The 12,791-nt window shown below is 47.5% G+C and overlaps 1 pseudogene across 1 annotated transcript; it reads left to right on the top strand.

The window, feature by feature from the left end:
- The first annotated feature begins 8,425 nt into the window (after window positions 1-8,425).
- LOC308513862 (large ribosomal subunit protein uL22-like) lies at window positions 8,426-8,977 on the top strand (annotated as a pseudogene). Its single transcript has one exon. The product of its transcript is annotated as a large ribosomal subunit protein uL22-like (transcript).
- The last annotated feature ends 3,814 nt before the right edge of the window (window positions 8,978-12,791 follow it).

Here is a 12,791-nt window from a genome sequence, read left to right on the forward strand (position 1 = left end):
CCTCAGAATCCCCAGGGTAGGAGAAATGTGATTCATTAGCACCGGCAAACCCTCGAGGCTGTGAAGAAATCCAGGAAGGAAATGTCAGGTATAAGTGTCAGTAACACCTGCCTTGTTTCCCTTGCCTTGAGTTGCTATTAAACAAGATGAGAATTTGGCACTGAGAGCACACTTACTCTTCACAAAAATGCAGTTGTGCAGCAGAGCAGCCTGGGATGGCCTAAAGGTACGAGTAATTGGACTAGGAACCCCAGGGGGACTCGAGTCAGGGCCAATCTGCTCTGGAGAGAACACTGCCCCTGTGTTCCTAGGAGGGGGCAGTGCTTTGCTACCCTTGCCCCACATGGACTGTAAGCTGTGGTCCAGGCCCGTTTTTCCTGGTCTGTCACACTGGGCCACCGCGTGATAGGTGCGCTCCTGCTCTGTGCTCCCTTCTCGGAGTGACTTGAAGCATCTGTGCTTTTGTTTTCATCTAATTTACCCAGCAGGCCTCCGGCCTGTGTGAGCCATCCTCCTGTGTCAACGCTCTCGGCTCTCCTGGGTGATGCTGAAAATCACAGAAGCCGAGCTCATGCGGGAGGCCAGAGGGGGCCTCTGAGGACAGCATCTTTAATCTGGGGGCAAGTCACTAAGCCCTTCTAGCTCTGCCTTTGTACGGTTGTTGGTCCGTTCCTTCCATGATGTGCCCATTCACGGGGAGGTGTTGAAATTAGGAGAAGATTGAAAAATATTGCAGTGAGGTAACTAGAAAATATCATGGCTTAATAAAAAGAAACCTTTCCATTTGGGATTGCTTGTTGACTTTAAGGGGATAAAAAAATCTACCCAAGGACAGGGAGCTGGCTATGGCTTTGTGGTGATTAAAATACCTCCGCACCTGGGGCCCTTAGGCTCTGAGGGGAGCCCTGGATCCTGTCACATAGTAGGGAGGGAAGGACACAGACTTCGGGGCTGAATAGACCTAGATTCAGATCCAGTTCTGCCAGTTACTAACTTAGCAAGTTACTTAACCTTATTGAACCTCAGTCTTCTTATCATTAAAATGGGGATAATAATATCTGTGTATAAATCATTGGTTTATGGTTAGAATTAAATAACATATGCAAGTCCTAGTACAGTGTCTAACACACGGTAAGCATTCAAGAGCTATTGATTTTATTATGTTTCCATAAAAAATTATATCCCTTGTCTTTTTTAATACCCATAACAATTATAAGTACTGATTACTGCCAGGTTGCTAAGCAACAGTGACTACAGAATTTCTAATATATCAGATTCTAAGAGGAGATAGAGAATTTGTCTGACAGCTGCATTTGCACACTCTTTAACAAAGAGTGGGAAGAGTCAACCTAGTGCCCTTGCATAAGCTCTGTGTTCATTTGGGGTGCTCTGTGAGGAACTGTGATGGAAATTATAAAGGGCCTAAAATTATTTGCAGATATAATCGCACTCTTATGACAGCCTTAAAGTAGGAATTTATAATTGTATTAGTTTGGGTTAACACTAGTTGCTTTAACAAATCCCCAAATCTCTGTGCTTTCACAACCAGGAAAGTTGGCCCCTTCCTGCCTTCAGTCTATTCTGAGCCCTCGGGGTGGGCGGTCTTCTATGTACCGCAGGGACCCCGCTGCTTCCCTCTTGTGCTCTGACCTACTGAAAGTCCTTTTGACTGTAGTTTGGGGAAGGGGTTGGTGGGGGAGCCGCCCACTTCTTAACGGCACTGACCAGAAGCAATCACCCCCACTCACATTCCACTGGTGAGAATAAGTCACGTGTGGCTACAAGGGGGCCTGGAAAATGCAGACAAGGGGGCCACGTGCCTACACTGTGGATGGGTGGCCAGCCAGCTGCTTTTGCTCTGAAGATTGTATTTATTTATTTATAGCGAGAGAAAGTGACACTTAGAGAGCTTAACTAACTAGTCCAAGGGCAGAACCAACAAGGGATTAACTAAAGCCCTTGCCGTTTAAATGATTATGCCAAACTGCCTCTGACAGTGCCACTGAGTATGGGAAATGATGTAGAGGCATAAGGAGAAAAGGCTTGTCTCTCCTCTAACTAGTTGTGGGCACTCTCAGGATGGAGCTCTTGAGTCTCACACCTTCTCCCATCTGTGGGGTTTGCAGTTGACTGTCCAGGATGCAGAAAAAAAGAGCTGCAGAGCTCCAAAGCCTAATGGAAAGAAGTCCCATTCATCCGTCTCTCCATGGCACGCTATTTGTTTAGACTGCCTCGCTGGCGAGTTGTTCCATTTTTAAGTGTCTCTAAAGAAGTAGTCAGGTGCTTTCTCTATAAATTACTCCAGCGTTTCAGTGTTCTGTCTCATAGTGGACATTGGGTGCACCACTTACTGCCCCTTCACGGGGCCAGTGCAGCCAAGCCACAGCTGCGGCAATGTTGGCTACCAGGTCTCAGCTGCACCCTTCCTTGAGGATTGTCCTCAGCCAATGGGGGCCTCCTCACGCAGAGACGCAAGGGAGATTATGTTCCCCTCCCCCTGTCGGGGTGGTGGGTACCAGTGACTGACTGACACTGGGGTGTAAAAGCCTGGCCCCCTTTCCCTGAGGCGGGACAATTCCTCAGCGCTATTCATGCTCCAGGGCTCCCGCTGGGATCAGGCTGAGGCTAGAGGTGAACTGCACCCACATCTTTATCGATCTTCTTCCCCTGCTCTAACCTCTTTCCCTAACTCCCTTATATCTTTCTCCTGGAATCTCATAAAAAATATAAGTCTCACAAGTTTTAATCCCAGGGACCTATGGCTCTAAGACAGGACCCACTCGGAAACTCTTATTCTTCTAATCATGACCTTCCATCCTTGGAGGGTATAGAAAACAGCTGATCATTCTTTGCAAATATCTCGTAATTTAAAGACTTTTATAATGTCTGCTTCACTCCCACCTTCTATTCTCCAGTTAAACTATTCTAGCTCTGTGAACCACTGTTCATGATTTCAGTTTTAACATCAACACCACCACCCAGGACATGTCTAGAATTGAACCCATTTAGCAGGACGTGTGGAAATGGAAGGATTATTCCATAATGCGTCACTACTGCAACTAACCATAACAAAGATGAATGGTTTCACCATCTCAAAAAAACTCTCATTTTCATGTCATTTAACCATCATAACTCTGTGGGAGGGAGTTCCACTTTTTTAAATGAGGAAACTTGAGTAAATAGAGGTTAAGTGGGTTACTTAAGTTTATGAAGCATGCTAAAAGCATAACTAGCATAGCAAAGGCCAGAAAGAGGCTGTATGACCTCCAGGCCTGGGCTCCTTTTGTGACCTTCTCCCTGCCCTTCTCGGACGGATCATTTCAAGATGCAGCATCAGTGCCAAACTGTGTGTGCGGACAGAGATCCCAAGAGAGTGGTTTGAACACCTGAGGCTGCATTCACACACACACACAGGCCTGGGAGGGAAGTGGCCAGGGCTTGCAGGCAGCTTCACAAAGTCACCAGAGCCTTGGATTGTTTTGACTTTCTGTCTTACTATGACCCTCGTTTCCTCGGTCTAAGATGGTGGCTGGAGTCCTAGGCATCACAGGTGCATTCTAGGCAGCAGGGTGGAGGGAGGAAAGAAGAGAGGTGTGTCCCTTTGCTTTCAGGAGATGTCTGGGAAATTTCACACAGCACTACTCTTTACTTCTCAGTGGTCAGAATGAGAGTGAACATGATCACACCCAGAGGCAAATGTAGCTCAGAGCCATCCATTGCTAAGGTCTCTTCCCAATGTTAATGCCTAATTTTGCATTCCTCATTTTGTATTATTTTTCACTCATCTTCAGACACAATTTCTTAAGCCATTACTTTGTGCAAGTCAATAGTCTGGGCATAGAAAGATGCCCCAAGGCAGGGGTTAGAACAGGAGTCGGCAAACTTTTTGACTCGAGGGCCACAATGGGTTCTTAAACTGGACCGGAGGGCAGGAACAAAAGCATGGATGGAGTGTTTGTGTGAACTAATATAAATTCAAAGTAAACATCCTATCTAATAAAAGAGAAATATGGTAATTAGCGTACGACCGCTACCCTTCCCATTGGCTAATCAGGGAGATATGCAAATTAACTGCCAGCCAAGATGGTGGCCGGCAGCCAGGCAGCTGATGCGAACAGGGAGGCTTGCTTGCTTCAGTGATGGAGGACTCCAATGTTCCCCACCTGACTTGCCGGCCTCTCAGCTGCAACTCTAAGCAACTATGTTGTGAATATAGAAGCTAAAAAACCCCCAGAAACCTGCTTTACTCAGCTGGGCTTCAGCCAGCCGGACCACAACATTGTATCAAATACAGACGGTAAACAAAGGCCAGAAACCTGTTTTCAGCAGCCGAGGCCTCAGAGCTAAAGCTGGCCCAGAATAAAAAAAGAAAAAAAAAGAAAAAAAGGAGCTGTTGGGAGCTTCAGTCACCCGTCAGCCTGAAAACGGCCCTCAGCCGCTCAGCCAGACTGGCCAGGCACCCCAGTGGGGACTCCCACCCTGATCCAGGACACCCAGGGCAAACCAGCCAGCCCCCACCTGTGCACCAGGCCTCTATTCTATATAGTAAAAGGGTAATATGCCTCCCGGCACCAGGATCAGCGGGGCCACAGGCCTCCCGGCACCGGGATCAGCGTGACAGGGGGCAGCACCCAAACCCCCTGATCGCCCTGCGGCTCTGTGTGTGACAGGGTGCAGCGCCCTAACCCCCTGATCGGCCCTGCTCTGTGGGTGATAGAGGGCGGCGCCCCAGCCCACCCTCCCCCCCCAACAGGCCCTGCTCTGTGTGTGACGGGGTAGAGCCATAACCTCCCCATCGGCCCTGCCTTGAGTGTGACAGTGGCGGTGCCCCAACCCCCTGATTGGCCCTGCTCTGTGGGTGATAGAGGGCGGCGCCCCAACCCCCTGATCCACCCTGCTCTGTGTGTGACGGGGCGGTGCCCCAACCCCCCTGAGGGGCCCTGCTCTGTGAGTGACAGTGGGGAGCTCCTCAACCCCCTGATCAGCCCTGCTCTGTGTGTGACAGGGGGTGGAGCCCCAACTCCCCTATTGGCCCTACTCTGTGTGGGACGGGGGGGTGGGGGGGGCTCCTCAACCCCCTGATCAGCCCTGCTCTGTGCGTGACAGGAGGAGCTCCTCAACCTCCTGATTGGCCCTGCTCTGTGCGTGACAGGGGGCAGTGCCCCAACCCCCTTATTGGCCCTGCTCTGTGCATGACAGGCGGTGGCGCCGCAACCTCCCCATTGACCCTGCCTTGAGTGTGACAGGGGATGGTGCCCCAAACCCCCAATCGGCCCTACCCTGAGCGTGACTGAGGGTGGCATCACAACCTCCCGATCGCCCTGCTCTTTGCATGACAGGGGGCAGCGCCCCAAATCCCCAATTGGCCCTGCTCTGAGCCAGACCAGGGGCTGCACCTAGGGATTGGGTCTGCCCTCTGCCACCCGGGATCAGGCCTAAGCCAGCAGGTTGTTATCTCCCAAGGGGTCCCAGACTGCGAGAGGGCACAGGCCGGGCTGAGGGACCCCCCTCCCCCCTGAGTGCACAAATTTTTGTGCACCGGGCCTCTAGTCATTACACAAAAGGGTACGGTCTTTTTTTTTTTTTTTTTTTTTTTTTTTTAGTTTTATTCATTTCAAATGGGCCGGATCCGGCCTGCGGGCCGTAGTTGCCCACGGCTGGGTTAGAATCACAAGGGGGCTCTGGGATTCGGATGTGCTCCTCCAGACAGGTGTGTCATGTTTCACCTCCTCTCCATCCTCACCCTGGTTCACTGCGGGCAATGAAGTGGTATTGTCAGGAGGGTGTTGTATGTGTGTAGAGGCAAAAAGAAAAATTGAGAATTATTGATCCAGGATGGTGATTCATCCATAACTGGTATATTTTAGAAAACATGCCTATTTTTTTTTTATTTGTTTAGTTGTACTCCACTTACTCCTGAAAAACAAGATAGCCCCATCTTCACAATGATTAAAACAAGGGTAAAGATGGCAAATGATGTTCAGAAGGAGAACCTGGGTTGAAGAAGGCTATTACAACTTAGCACAGAACTTAGTGAGGAGCATCTTTGCTGTCTTAGTTAAAAAAGAAGGTTGCCAGGATCCATTACTATGGCTATGCAGAAAGGGAGGCATGGCAATTACGGGACAGACAAGTTCTTTCCTTAGCATTGAACTCTGCGAGATTTAGTGTGGCAGATTTGTTTTTGATGCACTGCATCATAAAATACATGATGCATAACAATACTTCTACAGAAAGTGTGGAGGTGGTCTTCAAACAGCTATTTCTTATATCGGGCCTTGAAATGTCCAGAGCTTAATTGTTAAATATAATTTTTTTGTTGAATATAAGATCATATTGGTAATAGATATATCACTATTTAATGCATCACTAAGAAATTGAAAACACTGACAAAAAAATTATGACTTCCCATAGACTGTAATATGCATTCTAATTTCTAAATCTTCAAATGTGTAAAAGTACATCTTAATATCAGTGACATGTGGTACCCATTTAATGAATACATTTCCGCAGGGAGATACAGTAATATGGAGTGTACGCTCTCTTGTGAAGTTAACACAAAGGTAGAATTTGAAGTCTGTTCATTTGAGACATTTGGCTAACTGGGAATAAAAATTAGCACCACAGAGGGAAAACCTAAGAATCCCATACTAGTTCTGTGGGAAAACTGTCTGAAGTAGCTTTCTAAGTTGGTGTAATTCCACCAGCGATGCTTCTTGGGTCCAGAAGCCTAAGGGGAGGACACCTATTAGATACATGTTGGCCACAGCACTAAGCACTGTGCTGGGGGATGTTGTCATTCCTTCCTAATTTGTATGGGATTTTAGGTTACTGAGCCTATTTCTCTAAAAAAAAAAAAAAAAAAAGTGCCTATTGCATCTCACAGGATATTGAAATAAAATCAATTATTCACTTAAAAAAAAACTTGCCAGAGGAGAGAGTGGGAAGGGAAATCAATTTCAAGACGTTACTTTCCTTTTCCCCCCTTTCATTTGCACTGATGTTGCAAACACAAGGGTCAAAACTGCTGGTGGCTTCACATGAATCATGGCACCAAACTGTAGTCACTGTATTCTTCACCATCACAAAGAGGTTTTTTAAGTTTTTGTTTACTTAAGAATGTCCATTAAGCAGTAAATGTTATTAATTTTATTACATCTTGACTTGGGAGGTATTTCTACCACACAGTAAACAATGGTTGTCCTGAGGGAAAGCATTAATGCAATTGTTTGAGTTGAAAGCTGAACTATATGGTTTTGGTTTGGTTTTGTGCACATTTATGTTTTTTTCTTCACAGAACACTATTTTTACTTGAAATAGTGTTATTTAGGCTTGGGTATTTCATAGAAGTGTTTTCAAAAAATGAAGTGAGCTAGTCATATCAAGAAAAACAACAATATTTGCTGCCAATGATAAAATTCAACATTTCAAAAGGAACTAGAATGAGATTGGTGATAATATTAACTAATATGGTATTTTTTATTTTTATAGTAAAATATGTCAACATTTTTAAGATCTGCATAACTCAGTGAACCGATAGTTTCCAAATGACCAATGCATATGTTACAAGATTTGAAGTACAAGATTTTAATGTAATCAAGTATGAAAAATTTGTTGATATGTTTTCAGATTTCACAGTGCAATTAACCTTTAAGAAACTACTTGTCAAGTTTGGTGCCATATCAAAGAAGAATATTCACAACTTTCTTAAAAGACTGATGGCATACTTCTTCCTTTCCAACTACATATCTGTGTGAGCTGGATTTTCTGTATGTACTTCAGCTGAAAGAATAGATCTCAACGGACTGAGTACAGAAGCAGATATAAGAACACAGCTGTTTCTATTATTTTTCTTAAGTTAGACATTGGAGAGATTTGCAAAAATGTAAAATGACACCACTCTTCTAGCTAAATTATCTTTGGAAAATATAGTTATTTTTCATAAAAATATTTATTTTCACATGTAATGGGTTTATTATTGTCATTTTAAGTGAATGAATACAGATTTTAGAAATGTCTCAATTTTACTTGCTAACAGGGCAAGATGTTGATGGGTATGACACAAAGACAAAACGCTCTTTAGGGTCCATATTTTTAAATAATGTAAAGGGGTCCTGAGACCAAAAAGTTTGAGAATCCTGAGCTGGGTCCTTGTCATTGTCATATAACTCGGTCTTGAGCAATGGGACCTGAGGAAAGTCTGGATGGGTGAGGATGGTCGTCTGAGAAAGTGTGCATGGGTGTGACTGTGTGGAGATATGCTTCTGCAACCATGAAGAGACAAGCTGGAGTGTCAAAGCCAAAAAGCTGCTAACTCAGGTTCCACCCAACACCAAAGCCCAAGTGCTGACCATTACACTTGACTGCTCTTCACTTTAGGATTGGCAGGTACAGCTCTTGCGGTGACTGGAGGTAACCTCTAAAAATGGTTCACTATTCACTCAGCCCAGAAAACCCCACAAAATCATGCAAATCAAGAGGTTCAAATCTTCGTGGTCACTTTAAGGACACCTGTGAAACTGCCCAGGCCATCAGGGGTATGTGTATCCAAAAAGCCACCGGGTATCTGAAGGAGATCGCTTTACAACAGCAATGTGTGCCATTCCGTTGTTACAATGGTGGGGGCGGTAGGTGTGCCCAGGCCGAACAGGGGGACTGGACCCAGGGTCAGTGGCCCAAAAAGAGTGCTGAGTTTGTGCTGCACATGCTTACAAATTCAGAGACTAATGCTGAACTTAAGAATAGAGTCTCTGGTCATTGAGCTCCTCCAGGTGAACAAAACTCCCAAGATAAGGCGCAGAACTTACAGCTTGTGGGCGTATTAACCCACATGAGCTCTCCCTGTCACACTGAGAGAATCCTTCCTGAGAGAGAGCAGGTGGTTCCTCAACCAGAAGAGGAGGTTGCACAGAAGAAAAAGGTAACCCAGGAGAAACCGAGGAAACAAAAACTTATCCTGAGAGCAAACTCAGCATAAAACAAATGCTAATGGAAGCAAGAAAAGAAACAAGATGACAGGTAAAGACCTAAAGAACCTGAAAAGTCATGAGAGTTTGCAAATATTGTCTCTTAAAAACCAGCATTGTGATGGCCTGTGGAAATGGTAATAGAGAAGGTAGGAGCCAGATCATCAGCCCCAGAGGATTGACCTAAATTTTAGGAAAATTTGGAAGGAGTTTTGGGGGCTTGAAAAGTGTCTTCTTCCCCAACCTCTCTCCTCCCTCCCTCCCCCAACCAATTCATGCCCATCTGGAACCTCATCTCAATATGTGAACTTATTGGGAAATAAGGTCTTTGCAGATATAATTGACTAACATAAAATGAGGTCATACTGAATTAGGGTAGGCCCTAAGTCCAGTGACTTATCCTATCTAATAATAGACAAAGATTCAAATTGACCATACCTTCACTACACCCACCATTGGCTAATCAGAGCGATATGCAAATTAACTGCCAACAAAGAAGGCAGTTAATTTGCATATGTAGGCGCAAAGCGGTGGAGCGAAGACTGAAGGCAGCTCTGGCCGAAGCAGTGAGGGCTTGAAGGCAGCTCCGGCCTGAGCAGTGAAGGCTTGAAGGTGGCTCCGGCTGGAGCAGTGAGGGCTTGAAGGCAGCTCTGGCCAGAGCAGTGAGGGCTTGAAGGTGGCTCCGGCTGGAGCAGTGAGAGCTTGAAGGTGGCTCTGGCTGGAGCAGCAAAGACTGAAGGCAGCTCTGGCCAGAGCAGTGAGGGCTTGAAGGTGGCTCCGGCTGGAGCAGCAAAGACTGAAGGCAGCTCTGGCTGGAGCGAAGGCCTGAGTCCCAGGTGCTGGAGGAAAACCGGTGCCGGCAGGCCTATTGCACGAATCTTTTCTGTAATAATGAAAGTGTAATATGCTAACTAGCCTGGACAGCCGAACAACCTTCCAGATGTCCTTCTGGACAAAGCCACAGTGGCAGGGCTGAGGCAGAGGCATTAGTGGAGATCAGAAAGGCAGGCAGGTGAGTGGTTAGGGATGATCAGGCAGGCAGGTGAGTGTTTAGGGGTGATCAGGCAGGCAGGTGAGTGGTTAGGGGTGATCAGGCAGACAGAGTGGTTAGGGGAGATCAGGCAGGCAGGCAGAGGTGGTTAGGGGCAATCAGGCAAGCAGGCGAGCAGTTAGGGGCAGGCAGGCAGAGGCAGTTAAGGGTGATAAGGCAGGCAGGTAGAGTGGTTAGGGGTGATAAGGCAGGCAGGTAGAGGTGGTTAGGGGCGATTAGGCAGGCAGGCGAGTGGTTAGGGGCAATCAGACAGGCAGGCAGGTGAGCAGTTAGGGGCGTCAGGCAGGCAGAGGCAGTTAAGGGTGATCAGGCAGGCAGGCAGGCAAAGTGGTTAGGGGTAATCAGGCAGCCAGGCAGGCCAGCGGTTAGGAGACAGCAGTCCCAGATTGCAAGAGGGATGTCTGACTGCCAGTTTAGGCTCGATCCCACAGGGATCCCCCTAAACTGGCAGTCAGATATCCCCCGAGGGGTACCGATTGCGAGAGGGCACAGGCCAGTTGAAGGCTCCCCCGATTCAGTGCATGAATTTTGTGCATGGGGCCTCTAGTATCTAATAAGCGAGAAGAACACAGAGACAGCCACAGGGAAGAGGCTGTGAAGACATGCAGAGATTCGGGAGATGCAGCTACAAGCCAAGGAATGCCAGGATTTCAGGGAGCCACCAGAAGCTAAGCAGAAGCCAGGGAGAATTCTCCAAGAGAGACTTCAAAGGGGGCATGGCCCTGCTGACACTTGCTTTCACAATTCTAGCCCCTAGAACTTCGAGAAAATAGATTTCTGTTGCTTTAAGGCACCTGGTTTGTGGCACTTGGTTATAGCAGCCCTAGGAAATGAATACAGGGTTCAAAAGAGAATCTTCACGGTAATTAAGGTTAGGAAAATCAGCTGTCTGAGAATCTAAAGCCTAGAAAAGATGAAAAAAAAAACCCAAAAAACAAACAAGAAAACCACTTCTTGTCTTCGAGTTCAAACCTAATGTGCTTTTCATGGAAGTAAAGTAGGAAGTTGTTTCCTATGCTCACCCTGGGAAGAATGAGAAGCTGCCATTTGGGGAAGTCCTGGCTTTAGTTCTGCCTCCTGGTTCCAGTTCTGTTGGGTTATAGGGCTGTAAACATCTTCATCATCTAGTTCTTCAGTTTTCTCATCTACACTAATAAAAGAGAAACATGGTAATTGGCGAACGACCGCTACCCTTTTCATTGGCTAATCAGCGAGATATGCAAATTAACTGTCAGCCAAGATGGTGGCCAGCAGCCAGGCAGCTTGAAACTAACATGAGGCTTGCTTACCTCAGTGACGGAGGATCGTTGGAGGAAACCAACGTTCCCCGCCTGTGGCTGCAGGCCTCTGAGCGGGCAGTTTAAGAAACATTGTAACAAATACCGCCGGACTTCAGCCAGCAGATTCGCAACATTGTAAACAAAGGCCAGAAACCTACTTTCAGCTGAGGAGGCCTAAGAGCTGGAGCCAAGCCTCAAAGCTAAAGCTGGCCCAGAATAAAAAAAAGAAAAAGAAAAAAAAGAGCGGTTGGGAACTTCAGTCACTCCCAGCCTGAAAACAGCCCTCAGCCCCTCACCCAGACTGGCCAGGCACCCCAGTGGGGACCCCCACCCTGATCCAGGACACCCTTCAGGGCAAACCAGCCGGCCCCACCCATGCACCAGGCCTCTACCCTATATAGTAAAAGGGTAATATGCCTCCCAGCACTGGGATCAGCGTGACAGGGGGCAGCACCCAAACCCCCTGATCGCCCTGCGGCTCTGTGTGTGACAGGGGGCGGGGCCCCAACCCCCTGAGCAGCCCTGCTCTGTGCCTGATAGGGGGGAGCTCCCCAACCCCCCCCCCCCCAACGGGTCCTGCTCTGTGTGTGATGGGGTAGAGCCATAACCTCCCCATCGGCCCTGCCCTGAGTGTGAGAGTGGCGGCGCCCCAACCCCATGATCGGCCCTGCTCTGTGTGTGACGGGGGCAGCGCCCCAACCCCCTGATTGGCCCTGCCTTGAGTGTGACAGGGGACAGTGCCCCAACCCCCCAACTGGCCCTACCCTGAGCGTGACTGAGGGTGGCATCACAACCTCCCAATCTGCCCTGCTCTGTGCATGACGGGGCGGCGCCCCAACTCCCCAATCGGCCCTGCTCTGAGCCCGACCAGGGGCTGCACCTAGGGATTGGGCCTGCCCTCTGCCAACCGGGAGCAGGCCTAAGCCAGCAGGTCGTTATCTCCCGAGGGGTCCCAGACTGTGAGAGGGCACAGGCCGGGCTGAGGGACCCCCCCTCCCCCCCGAGTGCACAAATTTTTGTGCACCGGGCCTCTAGTTTGCTATATAGTGGATTGGACCAGATGGGCTGTAAGATGTTATCTACCTCTAAATTATACTATTCTTATTGGATTATTTATAATGAGAAAAATTTTCTGGATAGAAGAGAAATTTTAATGTTCCAGTGGATTACCAAATAATTTTATGGATTTCTTCTTTAAAACATATTCATGAATAGGATTGATCTGATAGCCACAGCTGGGGAGACAATTTCAAATTGTGTAATATCCCTTCAAAACAGACATTGCCACCTAGCCAGTTTTGCTTAGTAGATAGAGCTTCAACCTGAAGGGTCCCGGGTTGGATTCTGGTCAAGGGCACATGCCCAGGTTTGGGGCTTAATCTCCAATAAGGGGCATGCAGGAGGCATTCGATCAATGACTCTCTCATCATTGATGGTTCTCTCTCTCCCTCTCCCTTCTTCTCTGAAATCAATAAAAATATATTTAAAAAATCA

The sequence above is a fragment of the Myotis nattereri genome, assembly GCF_964212035.1.
Source record: "Myotis nattereri genome assembly, chromosome: 2".
In the NCBI taxonomy this organism is placed as follows: Eukaryota; Metazoa; Chordata; class Mammalia; order Chiroptera; family Vespertilionidae; genus Myotis; species Myotis nattereri.